Raw genomic sequence first — 22,668 nt, 5'->3', positions numbered from 1 at the left:
TTGTATTTGGGATAAACTACCTCATGTGCTAAGGAATAATTTGCTGCGATCTCATTAATATCATGGTATTTACTTTTCATCTGGCTGCAAAATGTAAACATGTTGCAAATACATGTCAGTGTAAAAGACAATAGAACTTTAACACCATTTGATGAGAATGGTGGAATTACGGAATCATAGTTCCTTTGACAAATTTGGTCCTCGTGATGAGTAAAATAGAATGCAAGTAAACAAATTGAATCTTGAATTTTAATGTCAAGAACAATTTTGTGACAACTTTTTAAGCAGATTTCTATTAATTTAAAAGCGTAGAATCCTGCTGCGATGATCGTGACACTACCTGTTCTTGCATCCAGTATTTACATTTGTCTAATTAATCCATTTAACTAGCAAACAATTTAATTACGCATTTAATTTTCATTATAAACAATTTGCATTACAGCATTGAAAATACATAATAAGATATTTACAAGTAGGTAGCTGAGGTGCAATGATTGCAGGACTCAACGAATGATAAAGCTCTTCTATCGATAGAGTGTAAATTCATTTGGAACTCATACAAATTGGTGTTCATTAATAAATATCGAAGGAACAAAAAGGAAAAAGGGAATAATGAAACTCGCGAGAGCCGAACGATAATCTGATGTTGCGTAGATGGAGAAAGAGAAAGGTTCGGTGTCTCCATTTAGGCGTGTAATAAAACACGTACAACGAGAAGAGGTACAACGAAAATGGCATCAACACGAAAAACTCGTTGACGGGAGCCCTAGTTTCATCGTGTTGCGCCGTGCGATAAATTAATGGTCGGTCATCATTGCGCTCATACGTGCTTGTACAGGCATGCGGACACATCGTAACGCATCATTTGTCTTCTCATTATAAATGTGAGCCACCGCTCTACCGCACCGTGACAGTCGGCCAAAATAAATTGCCATGCGTTACGTTTGTACTTTCATTTTATATTTAAAATGACTACACCGGAGAAGGCTCGTGCGGCCCTACCGCCCAGAGACAAATTGCTCATTTGCATAATGCCGTTATTTATTAATGATTGCGATACAGGTACTTCTGATGCTGTATAAATATCCACCTGCGGCGTCCGCCAATCGACAACCTTCTAATTCGACACTTGTTTGCCGTTCTCCACTGAACAATTTATATATGCTTCGTATCTGATATTATTTCAAGCCGTAAAACGAGTATGTATTATCAACCCTTTTGAAATTAATTCTTGTGTTCGAAATTCTGTGTAACGAATTTGCCCGGACATTTCGACGAACATCATTTTGCAATTATTTACTTTATCGCTACATTAAATTGACAGATTAATAATATACCTGTTTGGTATATTATTGTAACTTTAAATGCGCGATTTAGATAAGAGATATAAAAGAAGATCGCTACTTTTTTATTATCTTCGCATACTATAACAATATTCAATATTATAACAATGTTTATGACGTATCACACATCATCAAATTAACTATTCGGCTTATAATGATTAGTTTTCAGTATTAATCTTCAGGTAGTATTTATTTTTACAGCTGCCTTTTAATTGCCATTTACTGACAAAATTGTCAATTTTTATATTTAATAAATTTTGTTATCTTTATACGAATATTGTATTATTAATTGCTAAAAAATACGTATTTTTATTGTAAATTTTTGTGTTGACAATTATAATTCTCTTATTGCTACTTACACATATGATTCTTAATTAGGAATTATTAGCTACTGCTTATAATCAACAAAAAGTTGATTAACTTGGTATTTAGTTGTAATTATTTATTTTTAATGCGGTGCATATGATTTCATTGGAAACGTAGTTAGACTATTACAACACGTTGAAGAAAGTTTTTTTAATATCCGTATATGGATCGTCACATTTTGCACCTTATGCACGAATGCTTGTAATTAAAAAACTGAATAGTCATGCTTGGCAGTTAAATAGCAATCGTGGTTAGCTTAATGCGACAAATTTACCATATAATTAATTGTAATTTGCAAATCCCGTATGATGCCTTAAGATTATAGTAGGTACTTTATATGCAAACCAGAGGATTCGCGTTTATTTTCAGTAAGTGTTTAAAGAAGTAATTTTTATATTCATTTTGGCAAGTAAAAGTTATTATTTTGTATACTACGCTATTTAGCGCTAGAATATTTTATAGTCATACGAAAATTTAAAAACGCCATTTAGAATAGAGACAAATTCTTTCAAACACAATGAATAAAATTGTGGTAAAAATTACAATTTCATTGAATAAAATTGTTGTAAAAATTGAAATTTGAGACAGATCAAATGTATACATAGAATAAATTTTCACTTATAATAAAAATGGTATCTATGAAATATTTTAGTCCATACATTCTTTTATTCCTATTTTTTCTAATGCTCCTATTTCTTATGTGATAAATGATTTTTCCATTTTTTCCATTATGTATTACGAAACGATATATGTCAACGAGTTTAATATGTATAAGGATTTTCGCACGAATATCGTGCATCAGCTTCCTGGTTACGCAAATTATATATCGATATCAGAAACAGCCATTTATCTTAGTACATGGAAAAGGAAGATTGCAACTATAAACACGAAAACCTGTTCATGAATATAACGTATCGCGTGTCACTTTATCTGTGAGATTCTTTATTTGTGAACAGCGTACAGAAACTGGGTAAGCTATGAATCATTGGATCAAGCAAGAAATATCGAAATCGGATATTGGATATTTACATTAAGCATAATGTATGGTTAATGTATCCCAAGAGACAAAAGAGCGACGTTACGGTAAAAAGATCATGGGATGACAAGCGTTACACCTTTTAACGGTGCCACAGTTCGTTCTAGCCGCTAAGAAACAACGAAACGGTGGTTCCAAAATGGTATAGCGTAAAGCCTAAATCAAACCGAGAGCCGAGCAAATCCAAAGAGGAACGGCGAATATAAAATATCGGGGAAAGATACAGCAAGAGTCGGAATTGCTGGTACGAGTGTGCCAGGCGTTGGAGTTCGCGCGACTTGGTGGCGTAACCAAGATATATGAGCGCTTTTCCCCAAAAAAGTGTTAAGGAATTATGCTTCGCAGAGTAAATGAGATGTGTCTGCGCCGAGACATAGATCACGGGAACGCTATCCATTCTCACCACCGTGGAAATAAATACGATCTTCTTGGCGAAAGAGACTGCTGAGCAACGCGTTGGAGAAAGAAGACGAAGAGAAGGAATAGGTGAGAGAGGGCGAGAGGAAAAGGTGACGGCAGTAGGAACGGAAGAAGAAGATGCTGAGAAGTGAGGGTCGGAAAGAGATAGGAAAATCGTCTCGTAGCGGCCCGCATCCCGCAGCACATCTTTCTACCCGACACACGGGGGATCCAACGTAGCCATTTCTCTGGCCTGTTATACGCCGCCTATATACGTATCTACTACCCCCGGTAGGTACCTACAGCCAGCAAATAAATTGATCCATTACTCAACCGAGCAGTCATCTTCCTTCCTTTGCTTCTGTTCACTCGCCTCACCCGCTGCCGCGTCCTTCCGCGAGCCTTTTTCCTTCAGACTTTTCCGGGAATGCTGCCAGAGATTCGGTAAAGCCCCTTTCACGCCCTGTTGCAGAGACGATGATACGCTGCGATTTACTCAGCCGAGTTCGTCTACCTAGCTACCGGGAAACCGAGAAATTGATGGCACTTCGAAGGGATTCGCTGCATCCTACCGTATAAGTATGCCGAAAGTGTCTGCACTTGACTTCTTGACAGTCGATGCTTGCCTTTCGGTTCATAGAAGATATCCATTTTCTATTTTGAGCAACATCACAATAATGCGTCCAACGATAAATATGTAAGTATATTCCATATTAGTCAATATCAATTTCATATCTATTCAAGTTAAGATAATCCATGTATTAGATATCAGCTTTTTAAGCAAACTTAAAAATGAACAAAATACGATATGTTTCACACACACACAGGAACTGTTAACTTATTTTAACAATTATGTACTCTTTAATATCAATAATAATATAAAACAATAATTTGTATCATAATTAATTATTTCCGAACAATTTACTAATTTTCGATATACGAAGATTCTATGTTATTTCAAATTATCTTTAATCAAATATTATTCAAGTAAAGTTATTACATTGATCAAAAACATAAAATAAATTTTGTCCTTCGCGAAAATCGATTTATTACTCAACTAAGTAGTTATTTTACTTTCTTGGTATTGCTCGACCACTTTACTGCTTTCAAGGTTGTACTACTACGGATCATTCTCCTTCAGACTTCCTTGGGAATTCTGCCAGAGATTTGGTAAAGCTCTTTTCACGCCCTGTTGCAGCGATGGTGATATGTATTTCGCGATCTTTCACTGATTTACTCGGCCATGTCTGCTTCCTTTATTGCAGCTGAAAGCGTTTACTATATGTATACTGTTGATCTAAATATGTAATAAATATTCTCTTTCCATTTGTTGTATATTGAATTTTTTTAATCATTCAAAAGAAATGGAAGGAACTTTAATAGGGGTATATGACACTATTATACAAATAGTAGGAAAATGAAAATAATATTATGTTTCCAAATGTATAAACTCTATTCCTAATCAGTTTTCAAATATTTAACAGAAGATTCAATAAAACATTTTTTGGCAGAAACAAAAAAAAAAGTTATGAAGCATTTCTAAAAAATATGAACGCGTTAAAACTGATGATTACGCAAAACTGATAAATAATTCTGTCAAATCTTACAAAAAAATTAGTGTACTCAACGACTAGGCCATTGAGAACTACAGTCAGATTTAATTATTCTACTAAATTTTAACATAATATTAATCTAGCAATCATTATTCTATCAAATTTTATGTTTAACAATTTTTACTTGGAACTGTAAGTTATTTAATTTGTAGGTAGACGAATGCTTTGTGTATGATTGTTCCAATGTTATGATGTAAGTCATTGAATTTTATGAACGATTTCTCTTTTATAATAATTGCATATTCCTATGGAGTATTTCCTTATTCTACATTAATAAAATTAATGAAAATCTATTTTCTTATGTAGATACTTTTTATTGACATTTTGTATACGGATTTTTTTTATTTATATGCGTAGATCTAGTTACGAGTACGATAATTAGGTAGACAAATTATAGATAATTAGATTTTTTTTTCAAAACTGATGAAACTCATGAAGCAATCTAATCAAAGCTTGCGTCATTTGCCCCTTATACAAAAATTATGTCAACTTTACGTCCACTCTAATATAGTTTGCCTTATGTTACTTTATGTTATTTATAACGGTGGTAATAAACATAGCTATAGCATCGAAAACAAAGATAATAACCATTATCAAGTAATAATATACGGAACATAAATTAAGCCTCTTGAGTTTTATTTAAAATCATGTACAAAGAGAGAAGTAAGGAACAATCTAAAGATGAACAGTTTGTCGTGTAAGTACGTGTCAAGGATTCAGGAGGCACTGAAAATAGTTGATTTTTGTGCCGTAATGAAGGTTATAAAAGGAATCGTTAGTCGTTACGAGTTCCGCTTCTTCGCACGTTTTTCTTTGTAGCGTCTGTTTCCAGCTATCATTGCAACTTCGTCAATGTCTTCAAATGCATCGTGTTTTATTATCTACAATATATGTATTTTTCAGTCCTGTGCATCAACATCCGGATCATGTTTTAATGACTATTTCGCGTGTGTAAATTGGTATAATTCAGTTTCGCTACATGATTTTCCTTGTGCTGAAATGACTTACTGCTCTCATTGTTAGATACCTCCATCCGCGTTGGTTAATTAAACAAGAGATTAATTAACGCGCCTGAGATTTCCTGTTTTATACAATTACGAATTTGTACAGTACCAAGCTGAAACTCATTACCTCTTCTATAACATGCTCCCAACACTGTTATTAGAAATATAATAACATAGTACAAATATAATAAAAAAGTACAGACTTTTGTTAAAAGAAGATTTGATTAAACGAAAATATTCCTAATAAAATAATTATTTATAGTGATTTATTGGTTTTTGTTCTTGCAATACTGTTTTTATGATATGTAGTATGATACATTGTGTACGATTTTATGGTTATGCCCTTTCTTATAATATGATTTTATCTCATTGAATATAATTTTCTTCGTATCCTTTACTCTTACTTTAGAGTTTCACAAAGAGCACAAATGTATATTTGCATATTGATTTATATATTCAAATATCAAGTAGATTTAATTATTTCCTCGCGAAACCAATTATCAGTATTTTTTGTTTTTCTGGAATTCCACAATGTCATATTGTGTATACTCGGTTTGGAATAATTTAATAATAAGTAGAAAGCGAATGATGTAGAATAATAATTTTTGCGTCAATTCGTGTGTAAAATTACTTTTTTTGTCGAGCACTATCGAACGATTAAACCTGTAGTTGTTTGCATATCCGGTTTATGTTTCAATCTGGTTCCATCAATATGAATAAACACCCGTATGTGAGGTAGCTTGCTGCTGCATTAATATGTATTGGCAATAAATCGATATCGATAATTAAAATCTGTGCCTGCCATAAGGCCTTTGGACGTGAGCGCGTTTATATAAAAGTTCAATTTGTTATATGTAACTGTGCGAGATGACTATAAATATTGCGTTACCCTTTTTAACTGAGGCCGTAAATCCGCATGATTTATATCCAAACCGTCTGTAAGTGTGTGAAGGGGTCGAGATTCTGTGTATCGTTGCATTGTGTCGCAAAATTTTCATATTTCTTCCTGCTAGACAAAAGCCAGTTCCGTTTTCCGTTTAATTTACGTAATCGATGATGACGAACGTCCAGATACATTTACCACTGCAATATATATTGAGAAATATAATTAAGACATTCGTGCATTAATTCATATGTTATTGTGCTTTCATATGTTCTAAATTGAAAAATAATTACATTCAAATGACTTGTATAACCTAAAAATCGACGTAGAAAAAGATTTACGGACGTAGCATCAATTAAATCAGGATCAGAATTAGGAAGTGTTAACTGTTTAATTTAATTACTTTTGTTCTTCTTGATCTCTTTTGTTAAAAACTTCAACTCTTACTTTAACGAAAATGATGATGTTTTTTTTCGATACGAACTACAAATAAATGAATAAGGAACGAAAAATTCGATTAATTCGTTTAAAAACTAAATCCTGAAAATCTTTTACAAGTTTGTGACCGATTTTATTCCACCTTATTGATCTTTTAAAAATATTCAATGCTAATTAATATGACAGGATGATTATTGGTCTGGCAGAGTAGTGAAAACAATTCCGGACCACAGTGAGTGCGTCGCGCATCTGGAATGAATTTTTCGCAGGACAACACGGCTGGATATCGTTGGAGGTTGGCTTAGCACAAGCCGAAAAAATATTTTCGCAGGCAGATGCGTACGGGCGGCGTTGTAACGGGGCCAACGAGTTTGAACATCAGTCACGAAAAAGAGAGATTAAAAAAAAAGAGGTAGGAGAACGCCAAAAAAGTCCGGGAGATGGGTTGTCCGAATGAGTGGGTTGAGTGAGTGAATGACAGATAGACAGCAACCAGACAGGAGACTGACAGCACGGCGGCGGGCTGACAGCTTGCCACTCTGCCGGGCGTTCGCAACATCGAGTATTACCGACTACCGTACGTGTTGATCCTTGTCCCATTCATCGACAAAAAGCGAACGAACCCCCGATTTTGTTCTATCTCAACTGACAGGATCGATGATCATTTTTGAAAGAACAAGAGTCACTGGTCCTTACCCTTTCACTTTAGTTTTATCAATAATAGTCGCTCTAGCCAATTTTCTTTTCTTTCTTCTTTCCACTTTCTCTGTTTCCTTTCTTTCTTCTTTTTTTATGTTAGCCTTTGTTTACGAATTTTTAAAAATATCTATCATTCTAATGTTTGTTTCCAGTGACATTTCACCGTTTATGTGTTATAAGCGATTTATATATGTACATATCTGTTTGAAACAAAATTGATTGTATCGTCCTTCAAATAAAATATCGTCTTATTTTTGTTGAGTAGTGATGCATAATTGATCAAATCCTAAAAAACAAATTGAAATTATAAATGCTAACCTTTTCGTTTTCAGAATCAAAATTTACTTACATCGTCAAAAATATTGAGATTTGTACACTAATTTTAATCGTCTTAAAATGGAAGTCGTTTCATAGTTTCATAATTTTGTAAATTACAAGAGAAGTATATTTAACATTAAAATGACGCAAATATGTGAATAATATAAGTTTCTTTCCTAAATTCATGGAAAACAAGAGTGACACCGAATTTAATACTTTCCCCAAAATGCATAATTAAAATTAGCTAATTACCCAGTTATATGTGAATATCATCAGAGTATTGTGTATGATTTTGCTATTCGTCGTTACAAACACTTTAAAAAAGTAATATTTTTGTTTGAGTTTTTATTTACTTACGTTACCGAATTTAATACTTCAAGATATTTAATAATTGAAGGATAATTCTCTTATTTGTAAAAAAAGACAGCCAAAAGAATAAAGTTAAGTTTTCAAATTCTACCTATTGGATTCGAAGCATTATAGTCTACGAGACAAGCGGTAAAAGTTCTTGACGCAATCGTACGAAATGAATTACCGGATTCTTAGGGAGGCGTCATTGTTCAGAATAGGAGCGGCAGTTCCAAGAAAGTACGAATTACTGTCAAAAGTAAACCAAAGTAGGGTATACTTATGACTACAAATTAAGTATAATTCCGGCGGCCGTAATAACGTAACAACGGACCGCTACATAATTATTCTACGTAATCACCAGGACCTTGAAGCACTGTACTGCCTTTTAAAATTGCACTTAAATTACAGTCATACAATATTTGAGGAATATCATTCACGTGTATGGCGCTGAATAAACTCTTAGGCAAGAGGTGTTCGGGATATCGATGAAAACGTAATATGTATTGAACAGTTAAAAATTAAATGCGAAGTATTTAAATATTTGCAAAATGGATTCGGATTGCTACATTTTGTATAATTCTTGCAATTTTCTGTACTTACGAATAATATAATCTGTATTATAAGCAAGCCGTTTGTAAGTTACAAATATTATTCCTTTCTTTTTGAATTGTATAGATAAGTTGTGAGTAATCTCATGTCATTGCAAATTAACATTACGAAAAATTTCTGAGATTACTCGTGATATCTGCTAATGTCATTAAAAAAGAAGATTTCATAATTCCACAAATTTAACGGAGTAGAATGTTTGCGCAAACTTTTTTAGTGACCCTGACGGAAGTTCCCTTAATGACGCGAGTGAGAATAATTAATCAATGTTCACTAAAAAGTTATATAATTACGTACGTGGGCAAAGCGTCACACGATTTAATCAGTCCGTGATCACGCTTGTTAGAATTACAAGGAAACGGAAGTACAAAAAACTCGCATATTATAGAGATAAACATGCAGGCCATACGAAACGATACCATCTTTTCTTCCACTCGTGTTTTGGTTTTCGTTAAAAATAGATTTATACTTTCTTTTAGGTATTATGCGAGATTACTATTAGATATCGTAATTTACTCAGTTATTTTCTACTTTATGTAGTTATGTATTTTAGTATGATAAATATCCTTTCGATCTTTATGTAGATAAAGCAAATTTAATACTCATCACGTTCATTAAAAAAAAAGAAACTAAAAAATAGTTCATCTTATATTAATTAAAGTGTTAAACACGAACATATGATATATACTTAAAGTCATAATTTAGTTGGATAAACCAGAAGATACACGATTTAGTATAATTTTATATTACACAAGTTATCTATTGCCATTTTGGCGTGAGTAAAATATTGTAATTAGTTTACAATGATTTGTTTGCATTATTAACATTTTTTATCTTTAAATAATTTTATAGGAGAAGAAAACGATGTGTTTATTCTAATTTTTTACCAAGTTCTATTATAAAGTAACAAACATATTATTTGCAAGTTACTCCTTGTTGAATTTTTCTGAAATTTTATACAAGATTTATATATGCGGAATAATATAAATGTATATATATATATATATGATACAATGTATCAGTGGCGAAAGCAGAAAGTCTTTTTCCGTTAACGGTAGGACTTCAATCTTATCTTATATAAAATAAACGAACGGAGATGACGTATTTCCAATTCGTAGAACATATTGGAGAGCAATAATTCAAATTGAAAAAAGGTCGAGCGTTATGTAGATTGATCGTCAGCTCGGAAAGCAAGGAAATGAGAGTGCAAAGGAAGCAGAAAAATAAACGCAGGAGCTTACAGGTAACAAGAGGCAAAGTGGCCGTCTCCCCACTAGCGAGGTTCCCTCCTTACCCCTAACGTGCACGTTTCTTCCTTCTTCTCCTCTCTTCACTGGGCAGGTGAGCAGCGAGTCCGTGGTGCGGGTTACCATTATGTCTACAACCTTGAATTAAAATGCCGTATAATGACACAGCTAGGCAGCCTGTATAATTTATGTCCATAAAAATAAAATCATAATTACAGAGGCGCGGACTGCGAAAAGACGGTAATAATATGGCTGCCCGCTGTGCTTGTTGCGTGTTCAGCGCGTGTATATCGTGTTCGTCGTTGATGCTTCACTGTTGTTGTTATTGTTATTGTTGCCGTTATCCTCCTGATGTCACATAGTGGCAGTGCCGCGTTGTATCATATACAACAATGTACGTTCTACGATTAAACATACAACATAAAATTTCATAGATTCTGCGTGATCGATAAAATAAACCTGAACTTTTTAAATACACGATTACAATAGAATAGAAAATGATTAAGTGATGACGAATATGTAAGAAAGATAAATTAAGCAAAATTATAAACTTTCTCATTTCATTACCTACGATAAATTTCGAATAAATAATGTAACTTTTAATTGTAATCGTATATCATACAGTACCTGATCCAATCTTATGACTATACATGTGTTGAAATAAAAAAACGTCGAAAGAAAGATGCAAAAGGAAATAGGAATAAGAAAGACGATTGCTCGTCAGCTTAACGTCAAGATCTTAAACTCTGTGCTGAACGACTGCCGAGTACGGAAAATTAATAAATGTGCCAGAAAAATTAATGGTGCCGAAAACTCCGCTTCGACGACATTAATCTTACGTGGCAAAGTGGCAACGGGTTTTCCAAGACGCGCGCAGAAAGAAATCGTTTCAGCTCCGTTTCTCACCGTCCGTTCGTAGTGCAAATCGTCATGAGACTCTGAAACGCGAACGGAAAGGCGATGTGAGATCGCGTTGATGAATGCCCCCATTACACGAACACCGCTAGTTACTCCTCGGAGATAAACCGCCTTCATTACTCACTTTCTGGCGTGACCTTATTCCCCCCTACGGCCTCGCACTCTCTCTCTTTCTGTCTACACCCCTCTTTCCTCCCGCCCCTCTTCCTTCGCCCTCTCCTTTTCTCTCTTATAGCTATTAAGTTAATGCGAATTAATAACAGTGGCTTTTTCTAGTCAACAGCCGCTTTCTTGCAGCAATACAGGTATTTTAGTGGATAATAAATTTTGACCTCGGGGAATATATTATAACTGCGGTTTGAAAGCGTACACATCAAGGGGTGGCACACTCTTAACAGATTGGATCGTTTGTCTTCAGACTCGAAACTGCATTATGTTAGATACGTAGGTATTAATGCGACAATGCAATTATCAGTGTTAGATAGAATCGACCCACTTGTTTTTTACTTCGTCATGGTTCTGCTATAATTTTCATTTCTAATTTATGGGTTGATTATTGAGAAACGGAAAGTTTATTAGTATTCGTTAACGAGAGGTGTGTATGCCAATAAATTTCAAAACAATCGCGAAACAATCATTCGACTTTCTTGTCAGGCAATAAAATTACAATAGTTTCTTACCTGAGAGATTGTATATCTTTTTATCATAAAAGTAGCAAATATTCGTAAGTGGAACAAGATCATAAATAGATATTTTTTGCATTTTTCTTTAGCTATCATATCCTTTTGCAATATCTTTTAAAATACATATTTCTAAATGTAGATACCTATCCTATATCTTTATATATATACATACATACATATACATGATCAACTGAAAATACTGTATAATTATCGTTCATTATCAATGATTAAGTGAGAATAGAATATTTTCTATATTGATATTTTCTTGAAGGCATGTAAAAATGAAACTATTGCTAACAAAGGCAATTTAACATTATTCATATCGTACTTTCTAAATTCGTGAGCATTTGTCAATATCGTTCAAATAAATATCAGGCAATTACACTTAATGGGTCACGGTACGCGTTCAATGAAACCAGTACAAGCTTAATTGGATATTAAATTAATGACCACTACGTGTGAATCAAACAAAATACTGTAAATCCGGTTAGGAGGGAAATTGTAATTTATGTTTCGCTAGACGGTGGTGTGTTCCATGATAAATGACAGTATATTTTTAATGCCCCACTGACATGTACACTTTGAAATACGTATAATTTAATACGTATATATTAATTTCTTTTGTATTAAAACAGTGAAGACCGAAACTATAATTTATCGATATAATGTATATTATTAATATCTCATTGATTTATTACTAATGAGCACCTGCCTTATATCACAATCGGAGATTTTGATTTGGAATCTATTGGTGCTTTGATAAATAGCGTATTGATTAATAAAGGGATATGGCTGAAATTAATTATTAATATGTAAATAAAATAACGAAATTTTAAAGCACGACTTTAATGGTATACAAGAGAATTTTCTCCGTTCTTTTCCCTTTTTAGATGTTAGATATGTATCAATTACGTCCTTTGGTATTTAAATTGTTTTTCATATGCAAATTTAATTCAATAAATTTTCATAATTATCGTTGGTGTAATTAATAACAGAAAATTGTTTATAATTCGTGTAGTCAGATAGAGTGGTAATCAAAATCTAGAAAACATACGCAGTAATATTTAATATATAGAGTACATAAATTGAAAATATTCATTTCCAATGACCTGTTAGCGCTTCTATTCCAAAAAGTAAGTCAAAAATATTTTGTGTACCTACATCGATCTTTGCTTTTACAATTAAATTTATTTCCACTAGAAATAAGAAATTCATGTATAAAAAATAATTATTTAGGAGTTTCGTCTTCGTCGCCTCTTGCCGATTTCGATACCCCTGAAATAAGTTGTCAAGATCATCATTTTGAACAATTTTTTCTTATACAAATAACCGCCGCTTGAGCTTAGTTTCCAAAATATATTCGCAAAAACTTCAATTGAATGTAGATTACGATTACATTCCATAAGTGACCGTATTTTAATATCATGTAAATAACAAAGAAAAACCAATGGGTTATGACTTAGGGTAGAATAGTGTAAAATAATTTCCTATGAATCGATTGATATGTGGTATGTTGCATTTTATTCTGATCTTCAATTCCTCAAAAATATACAAATATATCTACCGTCACTCAAAAATAGTTTACAGGACAAAAATTTATAAATTAAATCGTTAAATAATAGCATGTAATATCAAACACAAATTGTTTTATAACATGAAAAGCAAAGCTGAGCGGTTGTTACAAAAAAAAATTGTTCAGAATGATGACCTTGACAATATATTTCAAGAATACCCAAGTAAGTAAGGAGACTGAATTTCTAAATAATTACGAAAATAATTTCCGTTGTGCAAAAAGAATGCAATCAATTTCTGCAGTAAAAGAATACCTGTATAAATGTTCATAATGCTGGAATTTGTCAATGTGATTGAGTTGAACAGTAATCATACAATAAAATATTTTGATCACTTTGTGGACCATAAATAATAATTACTGTTATGGTTTACTGCCGTATGATATATTCAATATTTACATCTTTTTGTTTCACTCTGAATATTAATCTACAAAAATTGAGCAGACGTATCCGTTTGTTAGTTTGATCCGTATCTTCAATCTAGTCAAAGTATCGTGGAGAAATCGTCCTCTTTTATGGAAAATGGATCCTCCGAAAGAAATCTATTTATGTCTGTATAGAAGTAAAAAGAACAAAGAGTCTTGCAGCATTTAGACCATTACATTCAATGAAGATAAAATCACGGAGCGTCGTTTCTCCATAACGTTGTATTAAGAGTAACACGCGTGCGTGTCGTCGCAACGTGTCTACGGAATATGCAAGAATATTTAACACGGTACGCTGCAACGGCATGCCCGCAGAAAGAATATTTAACACGGCATGCATACCCGTCTATCTTCATACGTCGTAGGTTACACAGTTACATTAGTAGGAATGTCACGATAACGAACGCGCCGGTACACTGTCAGCAGAGACGTCTTCCTGTTTCTGGGGGTGCAGCGCAAATTCTCCAGGCACGTTGGTCTCCTTTCGCCCTACGCCACTGGCTATATCCGATATTCCAGGCACGGCCGCGAAAAACAAAACACAGGGGAATACGTTTCCCGCATATGCGTCTCGCGTGTACTCGCTGGATTCATTTTGGCCGGGACATTCCGCTGTCAGCACGGCGTTATCGCGCATCGCCGAGCAGTAAAACGTTTCGGCTGTGCGCCGATAAACCATGAATCCGCAATTTACAGGAAACGTGAGTGATTCGTTTGTGCGCCCGCACGTACCGCTAGATCTACATAACGCGTAGAAACGCGTCAAGTTTATACCTTTTTTCTTTCTACCATCCTTTTTTCATAGTACCTTCTCCGATGTAACAATTAAGACCCGTTTACCCTGCCTGAACTTTCGGCAATATCACTTTCAACGCACTCCTGCCTATGTAATAAACCTGAAATGTTTTGCAGTACGCAACAATTGTTAACGGCAAACATAAATTTCGATGGTAATCTCGTGCAATGGTAAATATGCTTTTAGTGTCCACACTGGAACATATATTTCGTTAACAGTTTATAGAGATTGATTCTTATAATTTCATACCTATCTTACTTTGCGTTGCCTGTTATTTTCAATGTAATATTTGAACAGTAATTACGCGTACTTGATACTTTAGAAATAGTACTTTTTAAAATAAGCTATGTAATTGATGAAATGAATTCATAAAATGTTTCGATTTCAGTCAAATGAAGAAAATAAAAAATTACATACTCGTATGTCTAGAATATTCAAAATTGATATTTAAAGATAATATGTAACTGTACTTTCCAAATTAAAGAAATACAGTTTCCGTTCAGTTATTGCCAATAATCGTAAACGATGTATTTACTTTCAATAAAACACGATATACAGTTGCTTTTTATTGCACGTCGATTATTACATAGAATATATGAAATGACACAAGTATTATCGATTAAATACTGATATCGAAATCGCGATACTATATCAGTGAAACAAAATTTATATTACAAATATATACTTAAATGAAATAAATCGCAGTTTTTTGCTATTTAGAAAAACAAAATGGGAGCTCTGGTTATTTATAAAATTCTAGATTATTGATATGATTCACAATTTTATAGAAACATCACGCAAGTGTCATACGGATCTATTAGTAGGTGATTACAAACTATCAAATATTACGAAAATAAATGTTCCACGAATGGCGCAGTATCAAGAATATAAAACCTGTTGTACGTTGGAATTATTTATTCACCTTTTTCACAATCGTTGCGTAATACGAATATTTTTAAATACCTATACCGTAAACAGGTGTTTTCGATTAGCACTAAAATCACATCAATTGCATACAATTTGAAATTAATGGACGTTTAATCAAAGGATTCATCGAAATCGTGTATTCTTCAGCACATAAATTACTTGATTCTTCGTTTACATAATTCCTTATATATAACATAATTTCTTATATATTATCTGCAAGATAATGATTAACGATATATAAAAAATATATGAAATTTTAGGCTTTCAGAGTTAACGTTTTTCTTTTAGACTTAAAGTATCGATGCAAAGTTACGACGGATGACATTCAAGTTCGAATTTCTGATTGTGCATCGGTCATGAATACGGATAGAACGAGTGACTATTTGAAATGAAATAAACTAACCGTCGTTTTCCTGACGACAGGCGATACGTCACTGTGACCAATTCACAATAGGGCATTACACCCCGAGACCAGGACAATAGTTATCTCCGGACTGTATGAACGTGTACGTGGTTATTATTCGCACGCGCACACGTGTCACTGCCGACGGCGACAAGTAGCGCCATTGGTGCTGGTTGAAACGCAGCCCCGTAAACGCGAGTTTCGAGTAGCCGTTGCGGAAGCACCGCGACACACGGCGCTTCACTCAATTACCTTGCCACTTAATGCACTCGCGCAGTGATTCACGAGCGAACCCTCGTCTTCCGTGATGGCTTAGAACGCTTTATGTTACGCATACATGTGCGTTTGTCCAATACCACTTTTTGAATAGAATTTTTCATATGCCATTTTTATGTTTCGTTTAATTTAATTCGTTAATTACTATCGCCTTAATTAATACCGCTATCGATGTATTATAAATATTGACTGAAAGAAAATGTGTGGAAGTATGAAGTGTAATGCAATTGTTCGCAATGGCAAATAAAATTTAAATCAATAAGCAAAAATTACAAACGCTACTCTCGTAACACTGGAACCCTATTTAAATTTAATTTTGTTTTAAATAACGGCCGGAAGATTGTTAAGCGGTCATGTCGTACTACGTTCTTCGTTGAGTAAAATTCAGTTTCTGTTCAGTGAATTTCATTTCGGTATCACGGTATATCTCTGTGAATTACAACGAAGGGGACAAATATTCATTGGCTGTCATAATGTTCGATGAACATCCGTTGCGTGTAATGGATAATGATCTTTAACGCAACGTTTCGTTGCGTTAACATATTCGCAGTTATGTTACCTACGTCCATAGGGCTTTGGCTGCATCACTTCTCATTTCTCATACGATGCCTAATACACGATCACTATCAATATCAAATAATCGAAGTTTTGAAATTTGATTCTATTTCGCTATTTCGCTCACTACCTTAACTATTTGCTTGATGATTCTATTCGATGCATAAGATAAGTTTGAGATCATGTGTAATATGACATCCAAGGTTACCTGTTACCAGTTCTTTTACCTCTACACGTTCGATATGTCTTGTAAAATATTCATATTTTACTATGAAGCAATCTTATACATTTATGTACTTATAATTAATCATAATGACAATGGACTATTTACAAATTGTACGTTGTAATTTTGAAGCCGGTATAGATTGGAGTCACTACTTTTATCGAGATTATAAAGACTTTCATTTACGAAAATTATTTCTTGTATGAATAGCCAATTTTAATATTTTCGATCAAATGCAACATGAAGTTTCGTGGCAAATATTAATTTTTGTGTAAGTATTTGAAATAAGTTTTCATTTTAAATATAAGAGATACGAAGTCCAACTAAATAACAAATAAAACGGTTTCATTATGTCGTAATTATTAAAGCTCCGTAAGAAGTTATATGATAATTACATACATAAAACATATATGCAAATAATTCTATTAACATGAATGTAATTTTTACTAATGATATTCAAACTTCTTTGTAAAATGTGGTATCCAAAGTGGGCTACATATGTATGTACGTCTATATATAATATAAATATGTACGTTCAAATACTTGTATGTATGCGTATATGTAAATTGTGTATACATTGTATCTATTGTATGTTGTTAGATATAAATTATGTTTTGCAAATTATTTTTTAAAATACTTGTCAATTAATGTTTTTGTACACCAATAACATCATTGTAATGTCTTTTAGAGATATAACATTTATACAAAATGGCATTTTTATATCAAGCAAACAGGGGTCAAAAATATTACTCCTTGCAAAATTCTCTTAGTTCTGAGGGATGAGATGAAAATAAATTCACTGTAGAGAAAAAAAGAACGTTTGATAAAATAATCGTTGCGCACGTATCTGGGAACGTGTAAGTTTCGCTACTATGCGGCTGGTAAGGAAGAAAGGTCATAAAAGACTTATCGCCCAATTCAGCGTAATCACTTTCCCGGCGGGGTTGGAAGTGCGCTGAGGCCGTTTGCTGCAAAGTTTTGGGGTGGACGGGAAAGTAAATCAAACTAGAATTACCGGCTGCTTAGCATACGGACCGAAGTCTCGTACGAACAAGATGGGGAGAGGGTACAGTCGACGACGACCGTGGAAGGCAACCAGAAATAATATCGCCATGAATACAAGAGTGAGCGCCATTACACGTAATTGTGATCTATAGGTGTCATATATTACGGCGTCGACGACGTATAAAGGGCGTTCAGGCTTGCACGCGTAAATCCTCGTCCTCTCCCTACCGTCATTTTCCCCTTCGGCTTGTACCCCTCGCGCATGGCCCCTCCACCTAACCTCGTTCACCCCACTCCCAGATCATCACCGGTGAAATATTCACGTATATAATCAGCCCATATACGATAAAGTAACCCCCGACTACTTTCATCTCTTCATGGGCTATGCTTATCGCCTGACACTAGCTTTTTAATATTTTCACGATTCGAATATGGGAAACGTAGAAACGTGGAGTCTTTGCTGTTTGATTACTAGATTCGACTTATGACATTTGCATGGATAAGTAGAATTAAGAAGCGAATTTATGCGATGATTTCCATTACTGTCATAAGCTCCTACGGCTGGATTTCTTACGTTAAAAAGTTATATGAATTGTAAATAACTTTTCTTACATGCGAAACTGTGCAGAGTTTCAACTACGTACTTAGACTTCTTGCTTAAAAGATTTCCACGTTTCTTAAAGTATATTTCCGTTATCTAAATCTTGTAGAAAAGCCATTGCAGTTACATTGGCCATTTTGTGTAAAAGTTAGAGAAATTGCAATTTTTATCTGTGTTGCGTGACATTCTCTTTCCCACTTGCTCAAAAATCACTATCGATGTTGGATATGCGTGGCAACATGGCGTGGATAGGAAATGCATAAATCACGGCAATACAATACGCGCAAGAAATCAATCTTCTTTCACGGTTGATAGTTTCTTGTTGGCGTTCCGTGGCAAGAGTGTTTTCACGGTTTGAAAGTGGCGCGCGCGGGAAGATCGATTGACATCGCTCAGGGCGATGCGATGGGGCGATCGGTCGATGGCTCTACGTCGAGCCAGGACAGCTCTCTTCTGTTCTCTTTCTTTGTGGAGCCGAGAGCAATATTACATATCGCGGTGATGTATCGTCCCCAACGTTCGGGGTGCGTCATGGTACGTTACACCCGGACCGCTTGCCGCGAATAAAATCATTGTTGGTAAGTGATTAATGATTGTGTTATAAGGGGCAACCTGAATGCAGTCCCCTGTCTCGGTAATATCGTAAACTTCGCGACACTTTTATGCTGTTCTCGTGATCAATACATACCGCAGTAAACCAATCAGTAATCCATAATTTTATCGGGATGTCGGCTCGAATGATACGCCATTCAATTATGAAATAGAAATATTATCGATGATATTTTTTAAATACGCTTTCGTTTTCGTTTTATGCTAGTCACGCTTCAAAGTTATTGATCAGTTATATAACGCTATGGATATCGCAAATGTTGAGGAACTTTATAGATGTTCTACATCTGGATTCCTTGTAGAAAAAGTTACACCATTCTTACGGCCAGTCGCGAATAACTTGCGATCCTCAAGTCTGAAACGAATATATAGTTCGTATAACGGATGCCACCGAACGTTAGGACGACTATGTACGTACATATTTTGATTTCGATAACTCTGTATAACTCAATAAGAACCGCTGTTATGCGATCAATTTACCAAATGTACGACGATTCTATCAAGGGAAAGAGCATTAATGATTGAATCGTAGAAGGTTCACTGATCGTATCTCAGCAACAGCAACTCCAATCTACACAATTTATCAACACGGTACCGACTCACCCCGCGCTTCTTTCAGATTGATGTTACTATAACAACACGTCAGTTATTCATTGTGCGCCCGGCAGTGCATTAATCAAGCCCTCGCTCTGACATCAAATACAAATGATATTTTATAGCGTCATAAATCTTCGCTGGCTGTCACCGTTCGTGGGCGTTTGCTACGAACACGTCTCTTGGGATGTCCCCTACTCTCCTCTCGTATCCTGCTTTGTCCTGTCGAGTCGTGGCAGCTCCAGTTAGCCGTATGACTTCTTGCTTGTCTTGGCAGTTCGATTTAGTCTAATGATTTCTCTTTCCAATTTCCTTCAACGCTATTGATTCGTGTTGTTCGTCTTATCGTCCAACGATTTACTCTCTTCTACAACGCTATAAAACGTGTTGTCAATAACTTAATCCTACTATAACATTTTATGAGCGTACATATGAAATTTTATATTGAAGAGTTACTTGCCTTTAAAAATTCACTATTTTTATCTCTCGCTGACGGAACGTTATTTGTAGCGTTATTCTAGGCTTACTTAAAGGTCTTTGTAATTTTATTACGTGTATTATGCTTTGTGCTATACTATATGCTATATGCTAAGTATATTATACAGAGTGAGTTACTTAAGAGTTAAAGCTGAAATATTTTCGATACTATCAATTATGTCGGAAAATGTTTCAGATAAAAGTCAAATCCGAAAGACGTAAGGTACCACTTTCGTACTTTTGTACCTCGTCTTTCATGCGATAAGTTTTACAAAGTAAAAGTTAAAATTTCTACTAAACTAATAGCTTTTCGATATTAATAGATTAATAGTTTTTTATAGATAATCTCGAGCTGCATCGATTGATGTATTACAAAAATATATGATTCTACTTTAAAAAATAAAATAGACCCTCACATGAACTTTATACGCCCACATATAGAAAAAACTAATAACATCAGAATATGTCCCCCTTCAAACCATTCAACTTTTATTTGAAACATTTTTCGATATAATTAATAGTACAGAAAATATTTCAACTCAAACTCCTAGGAGAAAGTTAAAAAAAATATAAGGTCTGTTACAATGAATAATAATATTTTATTAAATTTGAATACTCAAGTTGAAGTACTGAAAGTAAAATTATTTATAGATTTTATATTTTATAATTTCACGAAGATTTACGTTGTGGCAGACTAAATAAATTCCTGAAATTTTAAGACGGAGAATTGTATTTATAATCTTATAATGTAGCTGAAGAGTTTTACTATAACTTAGCTTACTAATAAAAATTTACCCAACAATCTGTAGATTTATAATATTTTTTATTTTACGTGTACTTAATGGTATTTTTTCAGAATGCTGTTTTCTTTACTTGCATTGCCATCTGTCGTAGGCAAGGCTAAGTTTCTACTGCGGTGTCGGTAAATCCGTGACAATGCAAACTCCACCTTCCCCCCAAAAGAAAACAAAATAGCGCAAGACGACTTTAACATTAATGCTAGTCGATTATCGTGAGTATCGTGTTTAGCTAATGATTAAACCGCGAAAGTGATAGATGGATTCTTGTCACGAGGCAGTGAATCAGGAAACAATGACCTACATGTTCAGTTAACGCTGTCGCAATCATTTTATAAAAGGAAGCTTACAATGTGTGAACATTAATTTTACGTTACACCGTGTAATCAGCACTCATATGAGAGTATCGATAGCGATTAATTACCGTGATAGTATTCGTACGGAAACGCATTTTATTCGCACCTCGCAGATGTTCCCATACACCTTTTCGTGGCTTTCTGGAATCAGCCGACGTAGGTTATTTCCCTCGACCAAAGTGGTAATTTTCAGAAAAAGTTATGGTATCGGTAAAGCAGCACAGAACGATATAACTTGCGTGTTCGAAGCGGTATAAGCAAACGAGTGAGCGTACAATTGGACAAGCACCTGGTTCGGACATCAAATGAAATAGTAGAAGCAAGGGAAGGCAGGTTCATGATGTGCTCGTGGGTGAGGAACAGAGAGATAAGGTGCCTCGGGCCGTGTCTGTCATGTCAGCCGGCGTAATAAGTTTGAAATTCACATCAAGCGATTAATAATGCTCGAGCGATTCACAAAAAGGTGCTGCATCGCCAGTAAGAGAGAAGTTGTTAAGCTAGCCCGAGGCTCCCGCGGTGGCGGCCATGTTTGCTGTCAGTAACAACTCTCCCGCATTACCGCTTACCACTGGTTTATATATCTTTTGCAAATAATAATCGCACGATTTTCTCTTCCCTTGTTGGACGCTTTGCGGTTCGTGCTGTATTGCCTATCGGAAATCGAACAATTCGTTTGGCGTGCAAAATACTTTATTTGAAGAGTTTTTGTTCCTCCACCGTTCTCGATTCCACGCAATCTCTTGAAATTGATGTCGTCACTTTCAAACGTCGTCTAATTATTATACTTCGTATATTTCTACCGAGTATCGAGCTGATTAATAAGATTAGAAAGTAAAATGTTTGCGTTATGTAACGTCCAGATAAAAGGTAATACTTTTCGAGATACGTATGTAATAACTGCTGCGATTGGTATACTGAAAGCATTACGTAAATGCGAAAGTGCCAATAATATGCTATAATTTATTACAAGTTGAAAGTAATAACGATGCCAGTCTATCTTCTGCAAGGTAGTTTTAAACTTTGTAATATAAGTGATAATGGATACTATATGTAATTATTCTAACAAACAGAATATTCCATTAAAAAATTTAAATAGCGCAATACTACTTTCGTTGTAGATGTTTTTAACGTTTAACGTTTAATGGATAC

General features: G+C 34.4%; 1 long non-coding RNA gene across 1 annotated transcript; it reads right to left on the bottom strand.

Annotated features, from left to right (window-relative positions):
- Positions 1 to 8,694: 8,694 nt before the first annotated feature.
- Positions 8,695 to 11,243, bottom strand: LOC126915933 (uncharacterized). Its single transcript, XR_007710385.1, has 3 exons — positions 11,143 to 11,243; positions 10,520 to 10,704; positions 8,695 to 10,441 (listed from the first exon to the last, which is right to left on the bottom strand). It is a non-coding gene; the product is annotated as an uncharacterized LOC126915933 (long non-coding RNA).
- Positions 11,244 to 22,668: the final 11,425 nt, after the last annotated feature.

The sequence above is a fragment of the Bombus affinis genome, chromosome 5 (genome assembly GCF_024516045.1).
Source record: "Bombus affinis isolate iyBomAffi1 chromosome 5, iyBomAffi1.2, whole genome shotgun sequence".
NCBI lineage: Eukaryota > Metazoa > Arthropoda > Insecta > Hymenoptera > Apidae > Bombus > Bombus affinis.
Note: the sequence above shows the minus strand (reverse complement) of the source record. Positions and strands in the feature narration are given on the sequence as shown.